We start from the raw sequence: 9436 nt of genomic DNA on the forward strand, positions 1-9436 counted from the left end.
CTAAAGCTAAAACCAGTACAAACGCACGAACGATGTCATAAATAACAGTGACAAACGAAATATATACCGCTGATAGTTGTTGTTGACAACGGATAGTTTTTGTTGACAAACAACGGCACTAATTTTATTCAAGGGAAAAAATCCCGTAACACCGTTGTTTACATTCCACGGCGTAATTGTTTTCACCTCAACAGACGTCAGTGATTGGTTGAAATTACCGAAATACGACAATTTCTTACATGAAATAACTTCGAATACAACATTTTTTATCTGTTCTATAACACAAAATATACAAATATTCGAAGTTTAAAAGTGTTTCGGTACCAAAAACACTACATAAAAAAATGTTGGCCGTCAAACCATAAAGATCCGTATTTCCTCATTTATGTTATCGGGGTCTCATTTCGTCCTTGATTCTTGTTGATTTTTTCTTTCACAGGACACTATCAGAAGAATTGCAAATGTTTCACTTCTTTTATCTTTTCTGTGTCAGTTTTAAATTTCAGACTTCGCATTTTCTTGAATCTATTAGCATCATCTGCGATAATATGATAATATTCTGAGAAATCATGCTATCTTGCTCATGATGTCTCTGCCTTTTTCTTGAACAAACCCAGATACTTACCCAGCCATACTTGTAAATGAATCTATTTAGAGACGTCTGGTTTGTTGGGCGGAATTCGCTTCAAGCTCACTCAAGTTTTACTTTAAACATGGAAGCGTTAGATTCAGTAATAGATTATAAGTTAACTTACAACATATTATTTTCATTCCATTCACAAATTCAAACAATTCTTGTTTTCCTTTGTTGCCTTTACCAACTTATTTTTCTCTTCAGTAATTCAGTTTCATTTTGATGTTTATCATCCCACTGAGTAATTTTAATTTTGGTTTTCAAACACAAAAGACACACAAATAGATACACACACACACACACATATATATACAACAGATTTCTTCCAGTTTCTGTTCACCAAATACACTCACAAGGCTTTGGTCGACTCGGGACTAGGTGCTACGCAGTGGGTTTGGACCCGGAACCATATGATTATGAAGCAAGCTTCTTATATCAGACCCACGTCTGCGCATATATGTGTGTGCGCGTGTGTGTGTGTGTGTGTGTGTGTATTATTTGTGTGTCTTTTGTGTTTGAAAACCAAAATTAAAATTACTCTGTGGGATGATAAACATCAAAATAAAACTGAATTACTGAAGAGAAAATAATCATCCCTCTTTTTCGGGTTCTTTTGCAGCAGTGCCACAAGTTTAATAAATACTCTGTGAGAACTCTTTACATATCCAAGCGTTGCTATTTTCTGGAACATGCTCTATGTCAGTTCTTGTAGGTAAATTGTCGATGTCTTTGCAGAAGTGATTTTGTACCATTCCAGTTGTATCAGTTACAAATTTGACGTTGAGTCCATTTCTGCTCTCATTTTAGTACACCAATAAAGTCATTCGAGTTTTCCCTATTATGAGCACTTACAACTGCAATCCTTATTATGAAAAATGAAGTTAGACTTGATGTATGCTATCTGTTGGTTTATCTTTAGACAAAGCTTCTACAGTATCTCCCCCTTATTGATTTTTAAGACGGGTGGAAGTTCATATGACTACTTCAAATCCACTGGCGGCTCGTAGATAAAATTAGTGGGGGTGCTGCTTCAGAAAGGTTTTAGCCGTTGTTTTAATATTGTGTAAAATGAGACAAACATATAAAAAGAAAATTTATACATAAACTTGATCAGTTCACGTTTTAGCCAATGCCGGATAGTGTGTTTAATTTGTTCACTGAACACCGCCGCGAATTCCCCCTTGTTTTTTTCAAAAATCCCCCCTTAATCACAAAATAAAGTGGGGGAAATGTGTCCTATTTTTCAAATCCTGGCAGCCACACTGAAGCTGGAAGCAGGATAATAATCTAATTCTACACTTTATCACATTCAAGAATATAAACACATTTTTAGGCACAACACACGCGGAGTTAAAAAGAAGCACTACCTTTCACCGGAACACCGGGGTCGGCACTGTCGTTCACGACGCAGTACTCTCTCTCTCTCTCTCTCTAGCGTGAAGCTTCCTATCTCGGAGATGTGAGTATGCGCACAACAGCCAAACACCGCGTCACTGGAACTGTGAAACGCACAGTTCTATACAAGGATTTTTGTATTATTTTCATAGACTAGGCGATAGCTACTGACATTAAGCTTAAGGATTATATAATGTACAAGTATAAAGAAAGAGTGAAAGAAAAAAGGACTCATTATATTGAATATTATCGATAATATCGAGTGGAAACAGGGGATGCTGCAGTTCCGCGGTTCCTATACACGAGCTGTCATTGCTCAAATCTTTCTTTAAGGAGTTGAAACTAGATTGAATCATTGAAATGAAGCAATTTCCTTGCATTTATGAATATTGGAGATGCTTGTACAACATGGTATATTGTTTCAGAGAATGTAACACATGTAGCATTTAACAACTATATTACAGAAATTATAGATGCATTTCTTGTGAAGGTAAGCTGTTTTGTGTGACAAATAATGTTGCTTCTGCTATTGTTTTGTTTTGAGTATATATTCTTTCTTCCAGGACAAATATTAAAAAAAAAAAATCTGTACGTAGGTCATTCATTTCAGAGAAGTATTGATATTGTAAGAGCGCTACGATTATATTTTCACAATGGCTCATATTTGTGTTCTTAAGTGTAACCGCTATTCCATCCATCTTAGATTTCGACATTTTTTTGTTCGTAATCTGAAATAATTTAAAAAAAAACTTAAATAGAGAACTAGATATATCTTTCAAAGTAGGCATAAGAATGTTTAAGGTTAACAGAGGCTTTTTTGTGTTACTTACAAAAGCCTAGTAATGCTACTTCTGGAACAAGTCTGTCTTTATAGGTAGTATGTCACAGAATTTACTTATATCCGAATAATGGCACCGAGGTCATGTTACCCTTTCATTTTTCCAGGCTAAATAAAATGAATATCAGAGTATTAAGGATTAATTAATTGGCCACACACACCCACAAAATTTTATCATTATGCTTGTTAAAACTCATTATTGTAAAAATTGTGTTTCATAATACATGGCAGAACCAGTACATTTGATGTATGCGGTGTTTGTTTATTTGAGAGATGGGGAAAGTGGCGTGAGAAAGAGGTGGAAAGAGAATGTGTGTGTGTGTGTGTGTGTGTGTGTGTGTGTGTGTGTGTGGTGTGTGTGTGGTGTGTGCGTGTGTGTCCGCCCACAATAATGCTATTTTTGTAATGCTATATGTGAAAACCCTACTTATTTATGTCGCTGGACGGAAACACTCTTAAACAAGCACTGACTTCATTATCTAGTGCAGGGGTCGACAACAAGTCGGTCACTAAAGAGTTCTCTGTAGGCCTCAAAACTTTCTAAAAAATTGTTAATATTTTATGCATTTGTGAGTCAACGAGCAGTTAGTCTTCACAAACATCAAATGTCTCTGGTCGTCGACAGCAATGCTCAAGAAATCATTAACATCCTTCATCACCTAAGGACCTCTTACCCATAATACTTGCTTATGTATTTCATTTATCTCTGATCTTTGAATCGAAAACTTCTCACCTGATCGCTCCAATATAGTATACGCTGACAGAGGGCTCTCCATTCCACAATTTTATTAACTCTGATCTAGATTCCGTTATACCTCACATTGTCCTCTTCTTGTACATTAACTTTCTACTTACAGCTATTTCTTACCTGTTTCACTTATGTGGAGCAGATGTTACCCTTTAATCACTCCACTTTAAGCCCAGAAATCATTGAGGCCGTCCAGATAGTCACTACAGAGAAATAGAAATTCGCAGTGACGGTGGAGATTTTTTTTATGAATGTCTGCATTTTATATGGTGGAAATGGGACTCGTGGATTAGAATTAGCAGGGTTAGAAATCTTGATCATGGGACATACTACTGAATATTTCTACACACTGCGATAGATTTCTGTAGAGAAAGGAACAAGCTCTGAAGTTTTGAAAAACTTGACTTTTTATTGGAGAAATGACGTACTGCTCGTGAAACCGTTTCGTATAGAAAACTAAATGCTTAGATATAATCAATATCATTTACACAACGAAAGCCAGCATGTTACTGCCGTTTCTGATATTGATACTAAATCTACTTTCAGTCTTTCTTCAATAAATGCTGTTATTATTAATCCCAGGTAAACCTTGTATAATTAAGCATAAGTAGGTCGTTTGTTCCATATATATATATATATATATATCTATATATGTGTGTGTGTGTGTGTGTGTAAGAACGACCGTGCGAACCCAAAAGGAGAAATGGTGACGAATGGAAAAACAGGCTCCTTTTATTAAACGCGTCACACGGTCGAACACAAAAATATAAAATGATAAATATGTTATACTTCGATAACATAGTGAACTCGTAAATGCCAGTAAGGAAGACGATATTGAACCAACCGATAGAGATGTATAACAGTAGTATTTATTGGAGCATTAAATCGTATGTCTGTGTGTGAGTGTGAATACGACATAATAAAACACAATATAAGACTGTGTGCAAGTAATACATGTATGTGTATGCGAGAGATACATAGTATAGAATAGAGTCAGTAACACGTATAAGAATTTAAGATACCAGTTCTTTGTTAGAGTACACAGTGGTAAGTGTCTGTATATAAGAAGTTAAGGCGTGTAGGGCAGAACGATCACTAGTTGTGATGTTAGGGCTTCTATGCCAAGCCGGGTTCTTGAATACAGATGTCCTTCGCAGGCTAAATTCTTGGCTATTATATTCGTGGTGAGGTGAATCATACAAACAGGATCGAAGAGAAGTGCTGCAGTTAGCTGTTGGTAGCTTGTGTACGTGTAGAGTCATGTTGACACTGGCGGCGGTGCTGGTAGTACGTAGAGTCGTGTTGCTGCTGGCGACGTCTGGGGCGATGCTTGTAGTTCGTAGTTGTACGATGGTGTTGATGTCGTCGCTGGAACTAGCTGCTGCTGTGTTACGCGTGTGTGGCCGGCGGCCAGATCTAAGATCTGAGGCGCGACGATTTGCTGGGTATCTAGCAGGCTATTTATAGCTGAAGGTAGGCTCCAGAGAAGCATTAGAAAAACACTATCACGTGACCTTATTAGGGGCTACGGTTGGTGAGTTTGCGTTCTGGCGGGAACGGTACGAGATAATTTACCCGCGCAAAGAATAGTCAGTCATGTGATGGATACAGCAGGCTGCTCTCTGCTACGCCCGCGCTTGATTATATTTATAACAGTGGGGAAGATGCTTTGTTTGTATATAATGGCGATAGAGGTTAGTTTCACTACATATATATAAATAATACAAATGATATATAAGCATATGCATCTACATGTATATATAGATGCATATCCGGGTACAGGACATTAGAAAGATAAACGGGGACATAAAAGCAAAACGGACTTTGTTTACAGACAATAGAACGAACACATAGGAAAACAAACAAGCCACTTGGAATTATTCCTTCATCAGCTGCCTCTATTCTAAAACTAGGCGTTTCGAAGATATATATATCGTGATGTCAGGATTACCATTTTATAGTGGTAATGTCGAATAAATGGCACACTATAATTTAGTCAGCATGAGAGAAAGGGGGGTCACCATCTTGATCGTAACAACAAGAAAATAGAAATTCATGAGACGCTTGTAACAAGTCATAACATTTATTACAAGAAATAATGCGTTAACATATTAGGTTAATTGAAGGAAAGCTTGTAACATTACATGAATATATCCTGTTTGCAAACCACATGTCTTCAAGTAAGTGAGGCGAACGTGCGCGCGAGCTGTTGTGTATGTGCGGCGGTCTGACTCAGGTATGTCGAAAAATCAACAAACACTGAGTGGCGCGAATTTAGAAATTCCTTCCCTTATATAAGGGATGAACCGGAAGCCCCCGACTTCTATGTAAACCGGAAGTTTCCAGAAAGCTCTCGAACATTCTAGAAGCTCGAGAGAATTACTCTCTTTGAATTCCTTTTCCGTTTTGCTTCCTATCGTGGCCGCCAGGATTCACTACACACGCACGCGCACATCTATTTATGCATGTATGTATGCGTGTGTATGTATGTATGTAACGACAGTTTTTCTCTACATATACAACTGGAAGACCATACTAGACAGTGCAATCTAGATGAAATAATACTGGGTTTAGCGAATAAGCTCTTTCAAAACCAGGAAAGTCCAGATCAATGATCCGAGATTGACTTGATACCAAACCCAAAGTCAGGAAATCTCAGCAATGAAACTAACTACAGGGGAATTACACTATCCAATATTTCACTCAAAATCATCAACCGAATGATCCTGAACAGGATTCAACCGGTGCTTGATAACCATCTGAAACCAAATCAAATGGATTTAGACCAGGTAGATCCACAACATCTCAGATCTTAGCTTTGAGGTGTATCATAGAAGGGGTTAAATCAAGGCAGCTACCTGCCATTGTAATCTCGTGGGCTTCAGAAAAGCATTTGACAGCATCCATCGTTACAAAATGAAGTTCCTTCGAGCATGTGGCATTCTAGAAGAACTAGTTCTTGTCATTGCAAAGACCTACGAGAAGACCAGAGCTCGTGTGTTGTCATCTGACGAAGAAACGGAATTCTTTCAAATACTAGCTGGAGTTCTATTAGGAGATACACTTGTCCCTTACTTGTTTGCAATTGTAATGGATTATGCAATGCAGCAGGCTATAGACAACCGTGAAAGAGACCTTGGTTTCACCATAAACCGGCAAAGATCGCGGAGATTACCAGCAATAACCATCACACACCTGGATTTCGCAGATGATATAGCACTCATATCTAATGAAAGAGATCAAACATAACAGCTGCTAAAATAGAACTACACACAAATGTCAAGAAAACTGAATACATGTCTTTCAACTAATCAAGTGATGCCAAACTGTTTGCTTTGAGTGGTTCCAAATAGAATGTTACTGAAGACTTCAAGTACTTGGGTGGTTAGGTGAGCAGTTCGGAAGCAGACATCAGGATCAGGAAGGCACAGGCATGGACAGCTTGTCACAAACTAAAGAAGGTCTAGAACTTCAAATTGCCTAAGCAAATCAAAATCAAGTGGTTCATTGCAACTGTCGAATCAATGTTATTATACGGCAGTGCAACATCGACGCTGAGAAAGAAATCATCAAACTGGCTAAATGGATGCTACACAAGGGTGCTATAAATGGCTCTAAATGTAAAGTAGCTGCAGCATATGACAAACGAATGCCTTTATGGAGACCTGCTGAAAGTTAGCTAGAAGATCAGGCGAAGACGACTGCGACTATCTGGACTGGAAACGTCCAAATTTGTCTTGTGGAACTCACTTCACGGTGATGTAAGAAACATCGTCACACTTCCATCAACAATTTGGTTACAGACACTGGCCTGGAATGTATCCAGGACCTCGAGGCAGAGATGATGGACCGAGAAGTGTGGCGGGTGGACTTTGTTGCTGCGACCCGGGCTGGAACTCGGCCATAATAATAAAAACAAACAGTGCAACGTGAAGTGGTTTATCGCATTGAATATTGGATCACGGCCTAAGAGTATTACTTCTTTCCTGTTGTCCATTCTGTTTTTGTGCCCTTGACAGGTGATGGTGGTAACCACAAAAGAGAGGAAGGAAGGAAACTCGATTTAAATATTGTAACAGCTATTCCTCTGTATTTATCTCGCTTGAAATGCTTCCAAGTTAATCAGCAGCGAGGTAGTCTCCTACCAATGAGAAAGGTTTGAAAAGTCATTTAACCATAAAATGTATTATTCCAATCATAATATTAAAATATGTTTATTATGTATATGACACACGCACACACACACACCTAAAGCATTAGTATTTTATACGTTTCGGCCCAGAGGCTGTGACCATGCTGTTTTTTTATTTGTATCAATTATTAACAGAAGTTACAAAGTGGCTCAGAGGCCGAGAGTTTCGTGCGTAGGCACTTATCAAACTTTGATAAATAATAAAAACAATATACTTTATTGTATGCACGATATATTACATTATATAAATCGCGCGCGCGCACACACACACACACACACACACACACACACACAAGCTCACAAAAGATATACATATGAAACTACTAGCGTAGCTGGAGTGAGTGCCCTTCCGTTTGCCGCCCCCGGTCCCCACAAAAAAAACACATATTGCTTACAGCAGACCCAAAACTGGTGCTCCTTTAAAAGTGCCGCCCGCGGCGGACTGCTTTTACCCCCCCCCTCCCAGCTACGCTAGTGTATGAGACATTTAATACAAAAGTAAAATCTACATAGTCACGTTTTCAGTAACATGTGTGTGTGTGTATGTGTGTTTGCGCGCGCGCGGACACACACGCGCATACAATCATACGCACACACAACATTTAGTCATTCTTTTACATATAAGACAATGTTTTTATTGGAATGAACTGAATTTTTCCTAAGCCGAATTGTATAGCATGTTGTCGAACAGTATAACAATTGTTAAGGGATTTTTACTGTCGTTTTATAACTTATAACCATATCAGCCAGACTACACAAAGACTTGAAATCTTATAAAATGTTTCAGACTTCGTATGCACATGATTACAGTGAATAACGATTATATATAGTCGAAATTACAAATGTTTTCAGACAAGCAGTTGGAACCAGCTATCAGCTAACAGAAGACCATAGCAAGATACGCATTAACCCAAATTGTTTTATATCACGTTCATCAACTGGTGATGTTTGTACGTAAACTTATGTGCGTGTTACATGATACACAGGAAATCTTTATGAGTAAAATGGATCTTTCAATTAGCATTCTCTGAAGATAAAAAAAAAGTAAAGGCGTGACATTTAAAATGCCTTATCGGTTAACTCATAGACAGTACTTCTCAAACTGACAAATACCAGGTTCACTTAAAAAAAAAGTACATGTTTTGGGTGGGGATACATTTCCCTCTCTTTATTAAAGAGATGTCAATAAAATTTTGCATCCATACAAATGTCTAGAGTTAGAGCTAATATAAATTTCATTAGGCATGACAATTTGTGCGCCCCCTTTTCCATTCTCATAGGTTCCTTTGTAATGAAAAATAACGGGTTTCTAAAACGTAACCTATGAAATATAAGTTGGAAAAATTTTGACAAAATTCTAATCATATGAATGTTCACACACACATCCACATTGCTGATGAACAAAAAGCAAAATTGAACTCGACTTGGTGGTGGAGCATTAAGAAATTACATCAGGCGATACTCTGTTATCTTCTTTTGCTTCTCTCACAAATAGAAAAGTTCATTGAAGATCACGGTGTCCAAATTTTAGTGACTAGCATAAAAATATAGCACAGAAAAAAACTTCTGAAATGGATTGAGGGAGAATGCATGTTTTCATATATTTTCTCTCTCTCTCTCTCTCTCTCT

This window comes from Octopus bimaculoides, chromosome 3, assembly GCF_001194135.2.
Source record: "Octopus bimaculoides isolate UCB-OBI-ISO-001 chromosome 3, ASM119413v2, whole genome shotgun sequence".
Taxonomy (NCBI): Eukaryota; Metazoa; Mollusca; class Cephalopoda; order Octopoda; family Octopodidae; genus Octopus; species Octopus bimaculoides.